Genomic DNA, 20,454 nt, shown 5'->3' with positions numbered 1-20,454 from the left:
TGCGATTATTACTAAATGACAAATGTTTCTAGTTTCACGACGTTCGGAGAGACGAGATTCGAGTTTATCGTTTTATTACCAAGTCTCGAAATAATGTCAAAATGAATCAAGATTTCCCATACCTCTGACTGAAATAATAAGAAAACATAACGTTGAAGAGCAAATTTAGATGACAGTGTTGACACAAACATTCAGATTAGTTACTCTTGGATGCAATAGTTGAGGCTTCACATAAACCACATCACTCGGCGACAAGTCATTTGTTTGCACACTGAAAACACCACTTTCCTCCAAGATCCTCATAATCCAAGCCCAAGCTTTGCCCTCACGAAATCATTATAAAGAGATCAACATCTCACGTTCAACTGCAGTCGCGTAATACACGAATCTCTCTGTCCGCCGTTTCAGAACAGCAACGCGTTTCTCTTCAATCATTAAAGTCATTCTGTCCTTTTCATGTCACTAAGTCGTTAGCTGGCTAAACGACGCCTTTTAGAAACAACATAGCAGTCGTAGCAGCACCACAACATCCACTACTATTATTACTACAACTACTACTACTATTACTACTACTACTACGATGCCTGGTGAGGGGTTGCATCAGTGGAAGCAGAGCGAGCGGGCGGGAGCGCGAGTGTACTACGGTACCGGTGGTTGATTCAATGCCATCCAGCATCAACAGCCCCAACCAAACAAAGACCGTCTCCTCCTCGTTTCATTTACGGCGTCATTTACTTCGTCAGTTAAACGCTCTGACACTGAACCTTCTCGACTTACAACGAAAACAGACGAAGAAGGAACGGCACAGGGCCCCTCTAACCACGGAAGAAGGAACACGCACATACACACATCAGTCTAGTGGAGACACCTAGCAGACAGCGGCACTCGGCAATCTCCCTTGCACCCTCCTCCTCCTCCACCGCCACCACCTCTTCCTCCTCCCCCTCCGCCTCCTCCTCCTCTCTCTCTCTCTCTCTCTCTCTCTCTCTCTCTCTCTCTCTCTCTCTCTCTCTCCGGGCTTCCACGCTCTCCCAACACTAAGACCACTTTAATATTCCGAGGGTTCCATTGGTTCATCCAGCCCCAACCGACAAGCAGCACCTTTAGTGCCAATATACATGGGTGGCAACACTAGACTAAACGATGGCTGTCACGCTCACTAATAACGTAACATTAACAGTTTTACGCTGCGATGATGAGAGAGAGAGAGAGAGAGAGAGAGAGAGAGAGAGAGAGAGAGAGAATTATAACACGAGGAGTCAAGACATTTAGACCCAACCTTGTCTGTCTCAATGGGTGAGATCATAAAACAGTATGTCAAACTAATGAGGTAAGGAGTACACACACAACTATGAAATGGCACTGTGTGTGTGTGTGTGTGTGTGTGTGTGTGTGTGTGTGTGTGTGTGTGTGTGTGTGTGTGTGTGTGTGTGTGTGAGAGAGAGAGAGAGAGAGAGAGAGAGAGAGAGAGAGAGAGAGAGAGAGAGAGAGAGCCTTTACTGCAGCAAAATGTCTAGTCGAGTTCATGTATCGTTGGTTATCTTAACACTGGAATTAACATTCTAACCAACATTCGACTAATTTCACAAATGGTGCTAGAGAGTGGGGATGGGGAAGGTAAAATGAACGAACGAAGAGACTATGAAAAGCGAGAACTGTGAGGAGAAAAAGCAAGGGAGATAGATTCCAGGGGATGGGTGTGATTGAAGGGGTGGAGGAAACAAGTGAAATATTCTCATCAGAGAGAGAGAGAGAGAGAGAGAGAGAGAGAGAGAGAGAGAGAGAGAGAGAGAGAGAGAGATCGTACGTAAAGGGACAGGGACACCACAACTCAGGGAGAAGGAAGGGGTGGATGAGCGCGAGGGAGTAAACGAGGGAGGGTGGGTGGATGGAGGGGAGGGACCCCTTTAGAGTTAATGGGGGAGTAAGCGCGTAGTAAGACTGCGTCCGATTCCTTTCGTCTCCGTTTCACATTCTCGTCTTGAGCTTGGCCCTACCTCTTTCATCATGGCCTTGAAAACTGATTATTTGAACTACTGATGTGTTACTATATATAAAAATACAAGAGTACATGAGAGACGAGCTATCCACATCACGAAACGACCTTGCGTCCAAAGTTTACGGGACCAAGGAAAACAAAGAACTAGTCAAATCAAATACGCAAAAGTCGCGCATATTCCAATGTGGCACGGGGTACGGAGGATGGTCGTTCGAAACAAACATATTTCACTATTATTATGATTATATATTATGGAACAAGCCAAAAAGCTTGAGAGCTTCCAATACATACAGTAGTGCCTATTAGTGAAAAACGAGAAATTCCGGGTGAAGAATAATAAATGTTGCTGAAAATAAACAAATCAATAAACGCTAAAAATTAAACAAGGAAACAAAAGGAAAGTGTGCTTGCTTGAGGCAAGGGAACTGAAAACCCAGGTTTATGAAATGCATTGGTAGAGGCTGTGGTATAGCATAAGCTTAAACACAATGTTATTTTGATGTTCCCTCCATTAAAAAATCAATTGGATGACTGAGATGAACCACCTTAAATGGTATTTGCATAAACTGCTGAATCGTGGATGAATTCCGTGTGCAGAGAGACTACACACTTTTTGCCACTCTATAAATACACCTATACAAGCCTCAACAGCAACATAAAGAACTGATTATTCACTGCTGCAGTTTATCTTTATCTTCCAAACATTCTCAGGCTTGCTGGATACTAACTAAGGTCCCACCTTAGTATCCACTCTGAGCATCCAGCACTTTTCGGTCTTCCTTTTCCTCCTTCCTCCTGACACTTCCAAATGGCAAACTCTTCAAAACCTAATGTCCTCCATCCTTTCCACATGACAACCATTTCAAAGTACACTAACCCTTCCGTTCACCTACATTAACCTTTTGTATTACTAACCACTCCAATGTATCTCTACATTTCTCACCCTTCCACAGTTGTCCTTATAATTCGTATCATATACTAACAGTTAAACTCAAGAAATTCAGCTTTTCTACTTATATCCTCAATCGACATCCACACTACACTTCTGCAAAGGAAAGCTGATTTACGAATGTTATCATACTTTCCCATCCTGGCTTCCACAGACACTACAGTAACATCTCTTCCCAATCTTTTGCACAGACACTGCCACCTTCCCTATTTCATCTACTCTGGGATTTAGCTCTTCTCTCATTGTGCTCCCTTTTAATATCTGCGGCAAAATACCTATATGAACCAACCACTTTCATTCTTCAACCATAATTTCCATTCCTTCAGCTTCCTGGTTTCCATTATATATCTTTATGCACCTTACTTTGCCTCTCAATTCATCTAACTTCATCCTCTTGCAAATACTTCCAAACTTTTTTACTGGCCTCTTCGGTTTCTCTTCACTACCTCCAATCAAGTGGATCCTCTGCAAACATGAACCATTCTCATTTCGTTCATTATCAATTTTCTTATCCCACAAAGTTTCCAAATATATCCAATTATCTATCTGATTCCTAGCATCATTCCATCCTATCTATAAGTATATTAAACAGCCAGACATTGCTCATCCTTGCCTCAGTTCCACTTACACACCAACACCAACCCAGCCACTCTCCCATCTACATATTCTTGCACACACTTCATTTCCACGAGAGACAGAATTGCTAACAACGACATTCCTTCTACAGCACTGCTACATCCTAAAAACCCCGACCTTACCTAATAACTGATTTCATCATTAACTGCCTCTCGGTTATGTATGCATGCCACAAACAGCCGCTTCCCGTTGCTTTCAAACTTCTAATTTGTTTCGCAACAAACTACTGATCCACACCTAGTCTAAGCTCAAATTTTTCTTCGTCCACCAATCTCTTGCCACCTGTCGCGCGTGCGCGCGTGTAATTTCTATTAAAATGCTGATGCACACGACACCCACTACAGAGTTTTAGCCTTACGGATTGGAAATTCAAAAAAATTATAGAAGCATGGTCCAAAAATAGTGAAAGGCATATGTACATCAGCATTCAATACGGAGTGCTTACAAGAAGAACTGTCTGAGTTTTTATATATATATATATATATATATATATATATATATATATATATATATATATATATATATATATATATATATATATATATATATATATATATATATATATATTATAATATTTAAACTGTGTTTGAATTATACAAAAGTTGGTTTGGGTCATTATTAACCGACAGCTGTAAGTCCCTTTTTTTCTATCAAGAGTATCTAGGGGACATCGGACACGTGTGCAAACATGTCCGTCGCAACATGAATTATGCAGAAGGAATCGTAAAATAAATCCATAAGCAAAGTACATAAAGATTGCGCTCTTGAGCCCACAATTTTATACTTTCGTCCATTCAGAGGAATACATATGAACCCTTTCCAAACAAATATGAGATACAAAAAGAGCAGAAACACACCGAAGGCCAATTTGAAACGAGTGTGCCTTTTCCAGAATATTCTAGGCAGACTAATATATGTCACATTTACAGTTTTTTAATCCACTTTAAGAACAGGCTCTTGGGCTGCAACCCCCATGCCCTTTCACGGCATGCAACCTCTAGAGATAAGAGTCACCTGCAATTTTGGGACCCTTTCCTCTCCAAAGGGGTTCACAACCCTCCAAATGAACTTGAAGCAGAATATGTAAGTGAACATGGATGGTGAAAAAATGGAAGCAGTTAATCTGTACTGGTAATAACGAGTAAATCCAGTAAGTCATCATGGTTGGACGAGGAAAGATTACAGTCACAGGACAGGTGAAATAAGAAAGTTAAAATTGAAGAAACTTAAGACTGTCTATGAGATCCATGGCTGGAATGCGCAAAGGGATCACCGAGTCAACTCGCCTCAACGGAAGTGAAGTGCGGGTGTTGACTGTAAATGAAAGAAGACTGAAGCTGTACAGTAGACTTCAACTATTTGGTGAGAAATTTAAAAAGATGGATCACTGTTTTTAGACAGTTTGGTCATATGGAAAGACAGTGTTCAGAGTATGAGGAAGAGGAAGGCCTAGAAAGGGCCGACTACATGGCACAAAATAGATACTTGTACTGGAAACAAAGAGCCTTGCTACCCACTAAGCACAAGTGCACGCAAGAGGTAAATGGCCAAGTGTAATTAGGGGATGCTAGATGTGCTGCTACTGAGCCTTCTGTGTGAGTGTATGAAGCAGCTAAAGTTGATGGAGTTTTCAGCAAAGGAACTTCATCCATAACTCAGCAATTCAAAGTATAAATAGGCAGTGACCAAATCTGTTGTTATTTCCATGGAGGAACCCACTGTTGCAGGAAAATGCTTATATATATATATATATATATATATATATATATATATATAGAGAGAGAGAGAGAGAGAGAGAGAGAGAGAGAGAGAGAGAGAGAGAGAGAGAGAGAGAGAGAGTGAGTTTCTTTATATAAATAACAACACATTGGTTACTGCTTCTCTTAAACTTAAAACACAAAACACGCCGGCTGATAACACGCCAACATTACCGTTACATCATTTTGTTAAAGACGGCTGACCGGATTTGCCACGCATTCACAAAGGCTCACCTGTTATAAAGTATTTAAAAAAAACACAAAGATTTACCTATTATCGGACACTTTATGTACCAAGCATCTACAATACTATCCAAGGAAGTACGAAAATATTAAGCACACAGTTTTTTAATAAGTGTGCAAAGAGAACGAACAAAAAAGAAAAGGAACAAAACACACACAAGATGGGACCCATACACGTCATATGCAACGAACGATTGCATTCTTATATCAAGACCATCAACGACACCTCATGAAGGACGATTAAGAACAGTCTAACAGGTGGTGAACGTTAATGCGCGCGCGCGCGCACATGGCTGTTAAAGTGATGTCAAGTCAGGTGTTTTCGAGAGTTATCTAGATTCTAGATTGTACGATCTCAACAGATGCTCACTCGGTTGCGTTTCAAGTCCTTATTATTATTATTATTATTATTATTATTATTATTATTATTATTATTATTAGATAGATGGAATAGTCATAGGGGACTAGTAATATCGTTCGTGGAACTTCAGTTATTAAAAACGAGAGAGAGAGAGAGAGAGAGAGAGAGAGAGAGAGAGAGAGAGAGAGAGAGAGAGAGAGAGAGAGAGATTCCTCCATTATAATAATGATTTGGGAATTCGAATCACTTGAGAGATTCCTCCAGTGCAGTTTCACTGTACGACAATTCGACTCCCGTAAGTGTTGTGGAGAGAGAGAGAGAGAGAGAGAGAGAGAGAGAGAGAGAGAGAGAGAGAGAGAGAGAGAGAGAGAGAGAGACTGTTTATGGGCTGTCAAACATAACATTAAAAGGGAACAGCAAATAATGGGGGGGGGAATATCAGTTGTTGTGATTACACGAAAATAAAAACGAGGGAAAAAGGCAGGGGTGACGAGAGTGAGGGAAAGTAGAAAATCAAGGGAAGGGGGAAGGAGGAGAAAGGGGGAGACCACAAAGAGCTGAACCGCCATTCATGACTGCTCTCCTCCGATCGATATGCTGCGGGGTGGGGACCACACAAGACACTTTTCTCTCTCTCTCTCTCTCTCTCTCTCTCTCTCTCTCTCTCTCTCTCAGGCCTTCAGGTTACCCTCTCGCCACCCCGCCTTCACTCCCTCGCCCTCCCTTCCTTTTCCTCCCCTCTCTGTCTCTCTTTGCTACCCTCACCTCCCCTCGCCCTTAACAGAGGAAAAATTGATCACACAAGTCTCTCTCTCTCTCTCTCTCTCTCTCTCTCTCTCTCTCTCTCTCTCTCTCTCTCTCTCTCTCTCTCTCTCTCCCAAATACTCTACACAAAAATGTCAATTACATGACAGACACATAATAACTTTTTTATGGCTTATAATGGAACTTCATAACCACAATTCTAAAACTGCAATTCTTCAATATCTTGGACTGTAGGCATTTAACAAGAAATACACTTCATATCATCAACTCCTTGATGATAATTAATTAAACTCGTTAACCTATGAGGCAATTTATAAAAACTGACTTCCTTTCAGGCTAACTATACTCCACAGCGTGGCAATTACCAACAACAAACCTATGTCTAAGTTTAGCATTCCGCAGGATGACTGCCTTCTTACATGCCCAATGTCGAACTCTGACATTTTTGCTTTGCTTAGTTTTCCACAATTCTTTTAGCCTGCCCTCTTTTAATATGTACGGTAATGGTTCTGTATTGCCTTCTTTTGAGTTTAGCCATACTCTTTTTTTTCCTTCTCATTATTTATTTACTCCACCCGCCCTGAACCAGGTTACAAAGTTAAGTATATCTTAGTTTAACAAGACCACTGAGCTGATTAACAGCTCTCCTAGGGCTGGCCCGAAGGATTAGATTTATTTTACGTGGCTAAGAACCAATTGGTTACCTAGCAACCGGACCTACAGCCTTATTGTGGAATCCGAACCACATTATAGAGAGAAATTAATTTCTATCACCAGAAATAAATTCCTCTTATTGAACCAGGTTACAGCAACATGACATACTGTATACAGAACATACCATTAGTTAAAAAAAGGAAGTCTGGCCCTAATTTAAATATAGCTGTGCTTTGTTTTCTCACTCTAATTCGCCTTTGAACTCTTAGGTAATTCTCAACAGACAAGTCCATTTCAGGAAAAAAATCATAGGGAAAGCTATGTACCTCCTGACCCCACCAAAGAGTACTTGTGATATTAAAAGGTATGTTCAAATAGATTTTATCTTTAGTTGTAACAATTGCCAAAGTTCATAAAAACTATGTGCAGTGTGTTGGAGTCGAAATCAGAAGGAAACAAGAGATTCATCTATTGCTGGATGGAAGAAAACAAGAGATTCATCTATTGCTGGATGGAAGACTGTGGTCAAGGGAAATGGTTTTATTTGATTTGATGAAATTTTGGTTGCCATGCACTTCCAGCATTCCAGTGCTTGAGGCAGTGAAAAGAGGGAGTTGGGATGGTTGCATAGCAAGATACAGAAATCCTAAAAATTAGGAGATGAAAAACTAGGATCTACGAATGGAACTGGAAGAAAACCCCACAGTTGCACTGAGAAGTAATAGTTACAAGAGACTGGACAGCAAAACTAAAAAAAGGGTAATGCTCCTCAGGTAGAATGAGGTGAAGGTTGTCTGACGTTTCCAGACAACTGTCCCCATTCCTGGAAAATCAAAAGGTTTCTCCAAAAGTCATAGGACAGTCCCACACCTATGACTTAATGGGTTCTCACACAGCCTATACGATTGATGCCCTCACTATAGGGGTTTGTATGTTTGTTTGATCACCTTGCTAAGCAAGACTGAGAGAGTATTCCTTGACACTTCCTTCTTGTACCTGCGTGTACTATTGAAAAGCCTCTGGCACTCTGGCCTAAGAGGACAAGTTCTTTTCATATAGTAGTTAAAGGCTCGCAAAAGGCATGGAAATATCTCTGCTAGTGTCAATATCAAGACTCTTGGAAAGATGGGATCAGATAATCCTTGCATCTCCAGTCAGAAACTGGCAGATTCTGAGTTTCTGTAACAAAATCAGGGGTACACAAGAATGTGAGAGAACCCCATCCCCTCAACTGCCAAACTAGATGGGTAAACCCACATAATTCCCCATTATGTTTTGGTCAGTCTGAGGCCTCACCCAAGGATGCATAATGTTTGAGTTCGGCTACAGAGGACTTGAGTCACATCTCACTTGGGAAGATGAACCTCCTGAGGAGAACAAGACTATTCAAAACTCCTCATTAGCATAGACACCTCTAACAGTATAGAGGTCCAAAGCCTTCAGTATAGATTTGATACAAGGCTGAGCAATAGTTTTGCACCACAGAGATTAAGATGAGTTCGTGTCAGCGAAGATAAAGGTGAAAGTCTTCGATCCACTGAACTAAAGTTCTGACCAGACAGATGTCCCTTCTACAACACTTATCACAGAAGATGGCCCCCTTCCCTTGGTAGAAGTTCACAGAAGAATAGCAGAGGGATCCAGACATCTCCCTTGCAATCCTGTAATCACAGGATATGCTGGATAATCTCCATGCATGAAGATAAAGAGACTGGAATGCATGGTGGTACCTCTGAACGTGTGGCTAACAAATAAGAGTGGGCCATGGGGGAATCTCTCTCAGTGTATCGACCAAGAGGGACTGCAGATCAAGGAACCAATTGGCCTCTGGCCAACATGGAGCTACAAGGGTAACTCTGAGACACAGGGTAATCAAGACCCTGTTGATCACCCAATGAATCAGTCTAAATAGCAGACAGATGAAGAGAGGAAGAGACTGTCCCTTCTTCTATGTTATCACTCAACAGTACTACCAAGAGACCTTTCACCTGTTCCTGGAATGACTGCAGAGTTAGCAACACTGCATGCACTCCCAGGACATTGATATGAAGATGATAAGGTATGTCCTCTGCCACAAAACCAAAACTAATGAACCTTTCAGGTGTACGCCCCAACCTTCTTTTGATACATCTGTGAAAAGGTGCATTTTGGGAAGAGTCCAGAAGAACTTCCTCTAATAGGTTCCTATCATCTAACCACCTAGCCAGATCTCATCAGGTGTCTAAATTCAAGGGCACAAGTCAAAATGGCAGATCATGAGTAGCTGATCAGTGTTGCTTTAGCCATCACTGAAGTGAGTGCAGGTGGATCCTCCTCTGTGGGACAAGTTTTTCCAACAACAGCTGGCCAAAGACAACTTTCCAAAGTTGACCGCTGGTTGTTCCTGCTGGTAACAGAAAAGCATCAATACTTCCTTGAGCCTGATCAAGCTAGAGTCTGATGGTAAGTTTCACTGCTGCCAAGTCTATGAGCATGCCAAGGTACTATGTCTTCTGGTTGGGTGTGCAACCTGAATGCTCCCAGTTTATCACAATCTCCAACTTGTAGCAAAATGAGAGAAGGCAGTCTGTTATGCAGCAACCATGTCTCAAAGAATGCCAGGACACCAGTTGTCCAGGTAATGCAGCAAGCATACACCCAGCATGTGAGCCTAAGCAAAAACAAAGTAGACATATGGGGATGTTAACAGGTAAAAGCTTAGTGCTTTGAATTGAAAAACAATCCCTCTGCAAATAAAGCAGAGTTATTTCAAAGAGTTCTGAAAGTAAGTGTCCTTCAGATGTTAAAAACATGAGGTTACCATCTCTGATGGAATACAGTACAGCAGACCGTGCCATTTCTATCCCGAAGCAGGTCTGTAATGAACATTCATTCTTTGGCGAGAGATTGATGACTGGTCTCCAACACCCAGTAGCATTCTCTACCATGAAGAGGTGACTGTAAGACCCATCACCTCCACTCTGCTGACAAGGCTATGGATTCTTCAGAATCTGTAGGGTATGTTGAGAACAGTTATAGTGTCTGAGTAAGAGGAGGGCGGTGACTGTCAAGGAGAACCAAGATTACCCAGGCTCCACCTCAGTCTTGGCTACATTGCTCAGTGGCTTGACAGGCATCCCTCTGCTTGTGATAGTTGAAGAGAGGGATCACCACCCTCAATGATCCTCTCCTTTCTTCTACCCCTTCCCTCCTTTCTTAGCCATGGCTGGAAGAGGAGGGCAAAGGGCCTGGAAGGTTTCCCTCCCTTTCAAAAGGAAAAAGACTAGGCTGCCAGTCTGGGTTTTGGAGATGCAGGCTTCCTCCCACACCCGAACCTTGAAGGCTTAGCTGCCCCAAAGGTTTGCCCACAGACATCTTTGCTCCCATAGAGGGTTTGAAAGATTCTGCACAGTGACTCTCATCTTCTTTTCTCCACCACTACATTCACATTACTCTTGGGAAAGAATAAGAGTGAGCCCAACACTGAAATGTTCCTAAGAGTGAGATTATTCACACAGGAAAATTCTTGAGAGTGAGCCTGCTCTCACTAGAAATCTGTCTTGAAAAAGCCAATACTATGTCCCACCTTCTCAACACAAAGCTCAACTAAAGACTAGCACTTCTGTGTGAAAGTAAAGCCACAGGCTTTCCTCCAATACCAGGAACCTCCTCAACTTCACCCTCTCCTTCTAAGATGAGACACCTGTCACAGCAAAGACAGTCATTTTCAACCAAAGGTTGAGCTATGAGGCAATCTAGAAGGCCATGGCAACAAACTCAGTGGCACCAGACCTGGAAGCTGTGAAGGAAGACTTCTTAGCAGTCTCTCCAGGTGGCAGTAATTCATCAACCAGAGACTGACAAGTCCAACACTGAAGTGATCGTTTCTATGTCCTCTGGGTCGTAAAATCTTCTCTAGTATGTAAATGGTGAGGAAAAGAGCTTTCTAGATCTGCTACACAAGAAACTCGCTGACTCTCTAAAGTCAGAGTTCACTTGGCCCAAGACACCCAGGCCAAGCCGAGACCAAGGTAACCTGACTGAGTCTCGCTTCAGGCATGCAAACCAGGGTGAGCTTGACTGACAAGACTGTGGCCAGGTGTGGAGCTGTCAAAGCCTCTCCAAGTTTTATTTATTACACATAAATGTGATAATCTCTTAGAAATGCCACTTCAGTTTGGTCTGCTGAAGTTCTGTATTTATGGACCATCCTGATCCATCACATCCTCAGAAGCACAAACTAGTTTCTCTCCTGCAAGAGAGGAAGACACCTGTCTACTCCCTTACCCAACCCTGCAAGCTAGGTGTTAATTCAGTAATACAAGTACTGTGCCTGAAGAAGCACCACGTTCCATAAAAGACCTGCCATTTGAGCAATGTTCAGGATAAGGACTGACCAATCTAGACACCTACCTATAGTCTCTACCAGCCAAGCTAGTAGAGGGAATAGGGGAGCAGGCACATGCACCCCCTGGGTTTGTTATAAACCATGAGCTGCCACTTCACAGGTGGTGGTGTGGTTGTATGAGCAGATCCTCTCAGTACCTTGTGAGGTGATCTGTCACCAAAAGTGAACTCAACCTAGCATGCACAGTAAGAGTGGGTTACACATTCATCCAATGTATCTCTGTAGAGAAACACAAGATAGGCTAACCTGCATGCACACAGACAAGAGACCAAACACGCACACAGAGAGCAATTGCTTCCTGAGAAACATGAGATGATGACCTAGGAGCAGTCCTCATGTTCAAGTGGGTTGGGGTGAAGTACTGAGCCCAGCCAGAAGTTAGATAATTACCAGTAAATGATAATGAGCTACTGGCCCCCAGAACTTTTATTTGAAGCCCTAAGAGACTTTTTATTAGAGGCTTTCTTGGACCCCTTCTTCCTCTTGTGAGGGGAGGTCGAGGACAAGAAGAGTAAGAAGAGTCTAAGGACAGGTTGATGGCTGGTCACATCATTGCCATGGCCAAAAGAGGAGGAGGGTCACAACTTCTACAGGAAGGATCCCCCTCCTTCGCTGGTGCTGAAGCAGTAGTGGTAGCAGGGGAAATAGAAGGACAATCCTCCTACTTCACAGCTGCCACAAGGTTCAAAAACGCTGTGAATGAGTCTCCTGGAAATGTTGAAGGAAGGCCAAATCTTCCACCGGTACTTCACACACAGCAACTGCTTACCTGGAGTGTCAGATGTATTAGTAGGAGTGGTGGAAGGAGAATGGGGTGCTTGGGTCAGGGCCTTACCAGCCTAAGCACTTGCATCATCATCTAAGGAAAGTGAGTGATAGGCCCCTTCCTACCATGAGTACAACTCCCCCCCAAAAACCTCCAGAACTGAGAGGGAATCATACTCACAGAAAGATAGGTATACCAGGAGCGAGGAGGAAGGAACTAGTCAGATTTGGCAGTGTCAACAGGAGCATGTTTCCTCCCATAAGGCCAGCAAATGCTTTCTATCCTTCTGTTTCCTACCATACTTCTCAAACTGAGAAGACCAACCAGTGCACTACTAGCAAGGAGAAATACAGGTGCGCAATTTCCAAAAGGAACAACCCTTATGGGAATAAAAATTATGGAAGACATTAAATGCTGACATGGCTGCCCTTGTCCCCAGCAATGTCTCCGTAGCAGTACAAAGAAAAAACTAAAAAAAACACAATAAGCATAAAATAAGCACAAATAATGCACTCGTCCAAATCAAACAGGTGGCCAAAGAAAATGCTTGGAGACAGAAAGTGAGTAAGGGGTATTCCCCCTGTTCATAGCGTCACACCCCAGCTAAAGTTTAACAACAGTCTCCCAGGTTGTGCTGAAGGATGCACCTATATAGAAGGCAATGGTTTGTATTTCAACAAGAACAAACTAGGAGCTTTCTGATTAGCCATGTGGCAAACAGATCAATCACTGTTATTCCCCAAACCTTGATGTCTCTGCTATTCTGGGGTGTAGGGACCACTAAGGACCACTTAGTCCCGAACCACTTGACCTTGGTGGCTGAGTTGATTCACTATGACATTCTGCCTGCCCAGAATGTATTTGTCCTGTAAGCGAAGGCATGAGTAAAAGACTTCATCTACAAACTTACTAATTTATTCAAGACAACAAACAGACAGGTCAAGAGCTCTTGCGAGCTGAAAATGTAGTGCCTGACACAAGGCGAACAAAATAAATTAACATTCATTCAACTGTTTTTGTTTGAGAATGGAAATGGCACATAATTCTATATGCAAGTTATGGACAGAGTTCTGATAAATATAGCTGGAAAGCTGACATTGTATTGCTTCCAGTAGGAATGATACATTTGAAGTGACACGATTATGGATGATAGTATACATTAAAAAGGGTGTATGCTGTTGACTGTTTCTTATACACATGTGCTTGGCACGTATGTCAGGAGAAATTTGCTGTGGAAGTGGATGCTGCAAGGTATGAGTTCGGGCAGCCAGGTAAGATGGACGATCATGGAGGTCCATGTGGGACCCTACAGTCCATTCATGCCAAATGACAGAGAAAGAGACCTTCCTACCCTGCTTACTCACATATGCCACTACAGTGGAGTTGCTCATGAGTGCTACCAGGTGACCTACTAACTGTTCCTGGAATGCCTGCAAGGTTAGCAATGCTGTTTGCATTTCTAGAATGTTGATATGCAGATGAATTCCATCCTTCACCCTTGTGCTTGAGATGAACGAGCCATTCAGAAGTGCATTCCTGGAGGGTGAGCTCTCAAGGAAGCCCAAACCAGGATACTCCTGTCATCCAGCCATTATGTGAGGTCCTCTCTGATCTCCTGATTCAAGGGCTCAAGCTGAGAGGAAGAATCGCTTGAGGCTGACCACTGCTGCTCCAGATGCCATTGTAGCAAGTGCAGGTGCAGCTGCCTGTGTGAAACAAGCTTCTTCACCAATGACAGGTTGCCAAAGATGACCTGCTAAAGCCAAGCTGGTTATCCTGGCTGAAGCCGGAACTGCCCTACATGTACCTGCCATGTCTATCAGCATGTCCAGGTACTTTGTTTACTACATGGGAGTGAGCTTTAACTTCTCCCTCTTTACCACAATTCCCAGTTCATGGCAAAATGAGAAGCAACAAGCTCTGTTCTCGAGAAACTGCAATCATCCATGCAACACAGCAAGCACATACCTTGACAGTCAGCCCACAATGACACCAGTGTGAGCATCTTGGGGGTGGTTGCCAGTCTAAAGAACAGAACTTCAAAATGGTAGACAGTCCTACTACAGACAAAACAGAGGTACTTTCAACTGTTCTGATAGACAGGTACTTGAAAGTGCAGTGCAAGAGGAAAGTCAGCTCCTTCCCTCCTGACACCAGTAACATCTGAAACTTCAGCCTGTCATCCTGGGATGAGACACCTGTAATGGCAAAGTCCACCACCATGTTCAATCATCTGTCAAGCCACAAAGCAGAATGACAGCTCAAATTGTTTGGGAGTATTCTCAGCATATTACAGGACATAAAAGCTCCTCTTGCAAGTCAAAGGCTGGGAAAGGAACTTTCCTGATCTGCTGGAAAGCATGGAACCATCTGAGCCCAAGATAAGACCATTCACTTGGCTCAAGACACCAAGGGCACGCTAAGACCAAGGCAACCTAACTCACGGTCTCACTTCAGAAGCACACCCAAGGGCAAGCTCTGTCAATGAGATTGGGGCCAGGTGAGGAGCTGTGAAAGTCTCCCTGAAATTATTGTGCGCATGTATGAGTGTAATGATCTCCCAAAAATGTCACTCCAAATCAGCCTGATGCTCTGAAAGAAAGGGGCCATTGTGTTCCATCAGATCCTCAACAGTACAAGAAGGGAACTTTTGAGACAAGAGAGGTAAACACACCTGTTTGCTCTTATACCCACTCCCAGGGTTGTGAAGTGCAACCAGAACCGGGGGAAACACACAGTGGAAGACCAATACTCAGAACGGCTTTCTGAACTGTAGTCACCCACCCTTTCAGTAGAAGGGTATAGGTGAGCAGGCACTTGCACCACCAAACACTTGCTGGTTGCATAGCACAAGACAAATGAGGAATGGCAAAAGCATGAGCAAGCAGCTAAACCTGGTGCTGTACTGACTCATCCAAGAGAAGACTTATCGCATGTAACCCACTGGCTGAGTCAACCCAAGTGGGCTGGAGGTGCTGGCTTGACCTGGTGTGTTTCTGTCAAAGCACAACTGGCAGATCTGGGAGCAGTCCTCCTATCAAATATACAGAGGAAGCTGGCCCAGGGTACTGAGTACACTCTGTGAGACCAGTGCCAGTCTGGCCAGTAGCTACTTAGTCCCCAACAGGTATCTGAAAGTACAGGACTTCATGTGAGGCACCCTCCTGGACTTCCTGTTTTTCTTCTGCCTGCAGGGGGAGGGTGAAGATGAGGAAGAGGAGGAGGATCCTGCTTCTCAGCTGAGGATAAGTCATCAAGAAATGAAGCAAAAGATGAACTTTTAGGAATGTTCAAAGAATGCCACATCTTGTGCACATAACTCAACCAAAGAAGACAGCATACCTGGTACTTCATGTGAATCAGTCAGTATAAACGGAGGAGTTAAGGTTACATAAGTAAAGGTCCTCCTGGGGAAAACCTTGGCCCTGGAACCTGACATGTCATCTGAGGAGAGAATATGTTGGACATCCTGCCTTCCCCTAAAACCCCCTTCCCCACCATGACCGACAGAGCGGTAAATGAAGTTGGCAGAGAAAGAGGAATAGCAGGGGTGGGAAGAAAGTACTTAAAGGGCTGTCAGCAGTCACAGGGGGAGTACTCCATCGTGACAACTGGCCAATAATACCAGTCCTTTTCCTTCCTCATGGCAAACATCTCCCACTGAGAGGGAGACCAACCACATTTCTTAAAGAGGGAGAGGCAAGAACAAGCCTCGCCCACTAAAAGAAACACAATACAGTACCTGTGTGGGCCAGTATCAAAAGGGAACATGAAGCACCCTAAACTAACGCTCATGCCCCTCACAATGTCTTTAAGGTTCTCTCTCTCTCTCTCAACACAAAAACTAGACAGAAACAAACACACAAACCTATAATTACACAAGAAAATTGAATTACCAAGTTCAACAGCAGCCTAGTGGAGAGTTAAATGAGACATCTGTACCATGCAATGGCTAAAGAAAAAGTGCTTAGTGATGTTAGGTGAGTAAGGTGCGTTTCCCCACTCACTCACTTACTGCACTGAAGGATACCCCTATATAAAAGGAAATGGTTTGTATTTCTGTAGGAAAAGTGTTATATATAAATGAGTGATATGGTACTATCTCTCTCTAGAAGGTAACTGATGATGGTAAAATGTTGTACAGATTGTGGAACCTCGCATGTATACTACTGGTATTCAAAATCAAGAGTGCCAGAGAGAGCAAGAAACCAGGAACCACAAACCTTTTTTTCTCCGTAATGTTAGGATGAATCTGTTTCTTTATTTTTGGGATTGTTACTTATTACAGACATGATCCCTTAAGGTTTCCAATGGCTTGCTAGATTTTGAGATTTATGCATTTTTACCATTCCTACTGATGCAATATAACAAATTTGAAAAGTAATTTGTGAATTGAACTGAATATTGAATTTAGGCCAGAGGCCAAGCACTGGGACCAATGAGGTCATTCAGTGCTGACATGGAAACTGACAGTAAAACTTAAAAGGTGTAACAGGAGGAAAACCTCGCAGTTGTACTATGAATCAATTATTAGGAGAAGGCAGAAAGTAGGATGGATATGAAAGGAGGTACGGTAAAAGGAATGAAAGCGGTTGCCGAAGGCACACTACAAAGAACCTTAAGTAATGCCTACAGTGCACCGCATGAGGTGCATTGACGGCACTAACCTGTAAGGGAAAAATTAATTTGTGCTTTCCTGTACACTGTATACAACCCAAAGCCTTTTACATATTCCTCGATTTGAGCAGGAATTGTTTTTGAAACTTGGTGACAAGGTAGCTGACTGGTGGCTAAGGGCAGTTAGTGGGGGAATATCCCTCACTTACCTGCTGTCGCCAAGCACTTTTTCCTGAAGCATCAGGGACAAAGTGACATGGCTGAGGTGAAAAATATGATAAAGGCTCTGGTTTGTATACTTAAGATATACAAGTCACTTTTACAACTTTTTGTTTGTTCCTTCCGAAATACAAACCATCACCTTTTATGTAGGATGCTCATTCCCTAGGTAGCCAGTCATCTCTTTCATCTCTCCAATGACAAAGTTGACACCACCTGAAAGGTCACAGTCCCTATCACATATGTGAACAAGAGGGAACAATGACTCTTGTAACCTTCTACTCAGTCTTTCATAGGGCCCCGAGCCTGACCAAGTTTCATCATCACTATTATTATTATTATTATTCAGAAGATGACACCTATTCATATTGGAACAAGCCCACAGGGGCCATGGACATGGAATTCAAACTTCCAAAGGATATGGTGTTCATTAGGAAAAAGTAAGAGGTGGTAAAAGGAAATACAGAAAGAAGAGATCCCACTAAATAAAACAGAAAAAATATGACATTTCTATTATAAAATAAAATAAGGTTTTATATATACTTACCAAGTAATTACATAGCTATAGTTTCTACTTTAAACGACAGCTTAAGAATTGAAAATTCGCAGTAGCGCTCTTTTGTTTTGGTGCATGTAAGTGCCCCGCCCACTTTCGGGGAAGAATAGATATAACGTAGCTGAAGAGCTCAGCTTGTTTATGCTCTATGTCCATGTGCAGGGAGGAGGGATGGGCTCTGTTCATGTAATTACTTGGTAAGTATATATAAAAACCTTATTTTATTATGAAAATGTCATTTTTACACGTCATTTACCAAGTAATTACATATCTGAATTGCACCTTGATAGGAGGTGGGAAGAATGGACATGTACGACTCAAAAAACATTATAAAGGAATGCATTTGGAAAAGAAAAAAAGGCTAGCATTGTGGTAATGTTTATTGTAACCTTACCTGGGGAGAGAGCAAGAGCAGGAAGATACTGCCTCTTGGTTTTTGTTAATCTCGACCCGTAGGGACATGACCAGTAGTGTCAGGACTGCCCCTAATTCAGGGAATAGTTCTATGACTCGACAAAGCTTAAACAAAACAATTGCCCTTGTCCTGGGCAAAAATAGACATCGACTTACACACGACCATAAAAACTATATTACCTGTACACCATTTAAAAAAACAAACACAGTATTACCCATCCATTAAAAACAAAGATCAGGGGGTACTCCAGGTACTAAGTACCCCCAGCTTCCCAAAAACTCAACAACCTTAATCAAGGCTAGGAGACAGAGAAATAGGAGGATCACTCCTACCCCTCATTACCTGGTGCCATAGCAGCTGCATAGAACGGACTCAGCATGCTGTAGTCCTCGAACTCAGTTTTGACATTCCATAGATAATAGTTGGTGAAGACCAAGCAACACTTTCCATTAAGTCAATTGGATTATGGTAGCTAAAGGGAGGTTGCGTTTAACAGCTAACGAAGTGGCTACTGCCCGCGCCTCATGTGCTTTTACCTTTAACAATGGTAAATTATTCTCCTGAATTCCCAAGTGAGACTCTACAATAATGTCACTCAAAAAGAATGAGATAGCATTCTTGGAGAGAAGACGTAAAGGGTTCTTAACAGAACACCAGAGATTACGAGAATCCCCTCTGATATTCTTGGTTCTCTAGATGTAGAATCTTAATGCTCTCACTGGGCACAATACTCTCTTGTTCTGAAGGTCCCACCAGTTCTGCAAGACTCTGGACTGAAAAAGAACGAGGCCAAGGGTTAGAAGGGCTCTTGTTTTTGGCTAAGAAGCCTAAAATATATGAGCAAATAGCTGTCTCTTGCAAAAAACCAACTTGTTTGTCCAGAGCTTGCAACTCACTGACTCCTTTTGCTGTGGCTAAAGCGATTAAGAAAGGTGTGTTTCTAGACAGATCCCTAAAGGAGGATGCCTGCATAGGTTCAAAAGGAGGGCCTGACAACCAATGCAGGGGTACATCTAGGTTCCAAAACACTGGCTGCTGAGGCTTCTGTTACCTGGTGTCAAAAGACTTGACTGAGTCTGAAATGTCCGGGTCTGAGGAAATATTCACACCTCTATGCTTGAACACTGAGTTCAGCATGGATCTTTAACCCTTTATCATAGACGTCAAAAGGCCTCTCAAAGATCTTAGGTAAAGTAAAAATTCGGCTAGTTGGACTACAGGGGTGAAAGAAGAAGAGATGTTACGTTCTTTACACCATCTCCTAAAAACTGCCTACTTAGAGCCTTGAAGTAGACTCATGTCTACATTTTGCGACAGCATTTGCAACTTCTCTTGAAAATCCTTTCACTCTGACAAGCTTCCTGACAGTTTGAGGCCTGTCAGAGCAAGAGTGGACAAACCTTGATGATATCTGTTAAACTGAGGTTGTCTGAGAAGATCTTTCCTCTGTGGGATGAGCCACGAAGAGTCCGACAGAATTCCAAAGGTCTGGAAACCACTCCTTTTGTGGCCAAAAAGGAGCTACTAGGATCATCGATGCATGATGAGAAATCTTGAATTTGCTGATCACGTCTCTGACTTGACTGAACGGGGGAAGGCATACATTTCCAGGTGTGACCAATCCTGAAGCATTGCATCCATTGTCTGTGCCTGAGGATCCAGCGCTAGAGAGCAATACAGGAGTAGGCGATGATTCCTGGACATTGAAAACATGTCTATCCATGGTGTTCCCCACCGTTTCCACAGGTTGGAGCACACCTGTGGATTCAGCGACCATTCCATGGGTAGAACCTGTTTGTAACGGCTCAATTTGTCCGCTAACACATTTAACTTTCCCTGAACATAGTGGGTGAGAATCTGTGTATTGTTGTTGTGCCCCCTAAGAAGGAGATCCCTGGCTAACATGCACAGTGGCAGAGAGTGAGTGCCTCCTTGGTTTCGAATAACAGCCAGAGCCGTCGTGTTGTCAAAATGAACAGAGTTACTGCGGCAAAATGTTGAAGCGCCAGGTGAATCGCCTTCAACTCCTTCAGATTTAAGTGCAGTTTCCTCTCTTGAAGGGACCACTTCCCTGACAATTCCAATCATCCTAGTGTCGTTCCCCAACCTAGGTCTGATGCGTCGGAGAAC

At 43.0% G+C, this 20,454-nt stretch overlaps 1 protein-coding gene across 3 annotated transcripts in view; it reads right to left on the bottom strand.

Annotated features, from left to right (window-relative positions):
• LOC136854633 (uncharacterized) overlaps positions 1–20,454 on the bottom strand; it is an 83,149-nt gene that overhangs the window by 49,318 nt on the left and 13,377 nt on the right. Inside the window, exons 1-2 of one of the 3 annotated variants that reach the window (XM_067131182.1) lie at positions 778–886; positions 1–128 (exon numbers count right to left, since the gene is read on the bottom strand). The exon at positions 1–128 is cut by the window's left edge and continues 515 nt beyond it. The exons of 1 other annotated variant lie outside the window; for it this stretch is intronic. The gene's annotated coding sequence lies outside the window, so the exon portion shown is untranslated. Of the gene's footprint in view, positions 129–777; positions 899–20,454 lie in introns of those variants that run through there. One more of the 3 variants, XM_067131184.1, reaches the window with a different exon arrangement.

Source organism: Macrobrachium rosenbergii, chromosome 29 (assembly GCF_040412425.1).
Source record: "Macrobrachium rosenbergii isolate ZJJX-2024 chromosome 29, ASM4041242v1, whole genome shotgun sequence".
In the NCBI taxonomy this organism is placed as follows: Eukaryota; Metazoa; Arthropoda; class Malacostraca; order Decapoda; family Palaemonidae; genus Macrobrachium; species Macrobrachium rosenbergii.
Note: the sequence above shows the minus strand (reverse complement) of the source record. Positions and strands in the feature narration are given on the sequence as shown.